Here is a 2,919-nt window from a genome sequence, read left to right on the forward strand (position 1 = left end):
ATCCTTTTCCATACTCAGAATTGAAAGCCAGTTACAAAACTAGTCATGATCTCAAATACTTGAGTTTCTCCTGCTTGAATGCATCCCAACTTGCCTCACGTTGCACGGACATTCTGTATTATGCTTTGTTCTCTGATCAGGGTTGACTCTGAAGTCACCACTTACTGTTGGCTTTAGCCAGACATCCTCACCTCTAAGCCTCTCTCAAAACATCTCCAAAGAGAGAGGCTCACTGCCAGAAATTCCCAGCTGCAAGCACCAATGCCTTGGTCCAAGAACTGTATTTCCAGGAGTTCCTAATTAAAATGCCCCATGAAGCCCAAGGCAACGTTTTCCTCAATGAAATCTTTGGCACATGTTGGAGACAAGTGTTAATGAAGGAACTGAAGCCCCGTGGCTTTTTTCCCTCCAACACCCCGTCTTCAACCCCTCACGACCACAGAACTCCTATGGCTCACAGCTTTAAAATCACTTCTCTAAGCCATTAAACTACTGTCTTCTTAAATCATCTAAGGAGCTATGAAGGACATGAGGCTATAGTAGAACAGACATTAGGAATTAGTGACAGAAAATACGAAGAAATATTCAGAAGAAAGGTAGTGTTTTTGCTTTCCTAACATATGCCAAGTATTGTGTTTCTCCCTGGACATGCGTGATCTTAACCTTAACCTCATCAGGGAGGGATTTTTATATTTTCCAGGTAAAGGAAACAAATTCAGGGGAATTGGGTAAACAGCCCAAAAGCCCACAGCTGGTAACTAATACAACTAGAAACTGAGCCCAGATCCATATCCCAAAGCCTCTGTTCTTTCCATGGAACTCTAGGTTTTTCCAAAGACTGCTGTTACTTCTAGAGACTCTAAAAAAAAATCAAATACTAGTTTCATGTTAGAGACTATTCTTCTCTGGTTTATTAAATGGTTAACTGAAAATGAAAATGTTTTAATGTGTTAGACTTTTAAAAAACTCAATTCGGTTTGGCTCATGTTTTGTTCTTTCAAAAAAATAATACTATGATTTAATTCAGGATTTGATGTGTTGGCTGTCATTTAACGACACAGATCACTGGATCGAGAGGCAGAGACCTGGATTCTAGATCCTGGTCTGCCACGTGCAGGTCGCGTGACGTTGGACAAGTAAGTAGCTTCCCTCAACCTTCGTTTCATGCACGAAACATGAGGAGTTGGGAATACCAGGAGTTCCTAAAGCTGAGTGACCCCAATTCATGGCTGTCTGTGAAATGGGAGCCACAACAGTGCCTCAGAAATCCAAGAAACGACTCTCAATAAATCCAGTGCTTATTTAGGATTACATCAGATAGGCCAGTGCAATGGTGTATGCATAGAAGAAATTTTAAATGCATCCAGTAGATAATAAATGCCATATTAATTTGACATACATCATCATCTATTTATTTATTTGTTGGTTGGTTTGTTTTATGCCTACAGCACCTGGTCTTCCTAGGTGGTCTCCCATCCAAGTACTAACCAGGCCTGACCCTGCTTAGCTTCCGATATCAGGCGGGATCCGGCTTGTTCAGGGTGGCATGGCCATAGACCATCATTATTTACTTTTAAATACATGAAGAAACTTTTCTTTAAAAAGCAGATATATTGTATGATTCCTTTATATCTTTGACTCTTACTTCCATTCTATTTCCCATAAAGAATTTTATCTTAAATAAATATACTTTATGTTTAGAAATTTTTATTGATCATTGAATAAATTACTCTGTAATAATAATATGTATATAAATTAAAATATTTTTTTCTAATGGTTATACAGTTTTATGTGCTAATAATTTTTCTCCTCTGTATTGAATTACCATTGCAATAATTAGAAATACACAATTGACTAAACAACATAATCACATTATAAAATTTGGCAATTTTTAAACATATAAAGTAAAATTTTACTCCAAATGCACATGCAAATAATATAACAATGATGCTGGTTTTTTCCTAATTGATTCATGCATTTACAGATGAGAATTGCTTTACTATAGAATAAATTATAGTACAGCATCATTATTTCTATTTTTCATTTTTAGGAATGCAAGTCCTGAGAAACGTTCTCAAAATGAAGCTGAGAATGAAAGTTTTTTTAGAACAATTTCGTCCAACTCATTACATCCTTTCATAGTTCCATGCTAAAAGCACAGTAATATCTCATCAAAAATTGCTTTTGTGTTCAACTAATTGGTGATTCAGGTCTTCCTTCAAGTTTATTGAAATATTTTAAAAATTGGGAACAAGCTGACTTACAAAATTATCTGTTCTTCATCTTAGGAGTCACTTTTCAGTTTACCACAGAAGCTTTACTAAGAATTGTAAAATGACTATTAGTTACTGTCATGACTAGGAGTGATATTCAAATATTAACTTACAGTAAACTAGGCAATCAACCAATCCAAAGGGACTGAATGTAGGCCTTAGTGCTAGAAGAGGTTCTCCTACAGACCCCTAGTTGTGCAAGGCATTAACTAACAGTTGCTGCATTGTAAAGAGATCTTGTAGGTTCTAGGTTCTGTGGGAGAGTCTGGGGCTGAGATGGGTTCATTCTAGGATTCAGGGAGATAAATAGTAACTAACCAGATTGAAAGTATGTCTATATTTTAACAAAAGAATAACTTCCCGTTATGCTTTCTTTCAGAAGCAAACTAATTATTACGATATAATCAGAAACAGTGAGGAAACTTAAATGTTTCATTTCACCTTTGCCGGTACAATATTTTTGATTCAACACTTTTGTCTTATTTTGTGTTTTAAATATATTTTCATCATACCTTTGGAGCTGCTGATTTAGCTCATTCGATTTATAGACAACATCTATCATTTAATCTAATTAGAAAAAGCCTTATCATTAGCAAAATCAGACTAGTTTTCTGGCAGGAAAAGTCTAACCTTCTCTTTTCAATTG

The 2,919-nt window shown here is 35.8% G+C and overlaps 1 pseudogene; it reads right to left on the reverse strand.

The window, feature by feature from the left end:
• Window positions 1-1,439: 1,439 nt before the first annotated feature.
• Window positions 1,440-1,558, reverse strand: LOC112475480 (annotated as a pseudogene).
• Window positions 1,559-2,919: the final 1,361 nt, after the last annotated feature.

The sequence above is a fragment of the Pteropus alecto genome, unplaced genomic scaffold, assembly GCF_000325575.1.
Source record: "Pteropus alecto unplaced genomic scaffold, ASM32557v1 scaffold110, whole genome shotgun sequence".
NCBI lineage: Eukaryota > Metazoa > Chordata > Mammalia > Chiroptera > Pteropodidae > Pteropus > Pteropus alecto.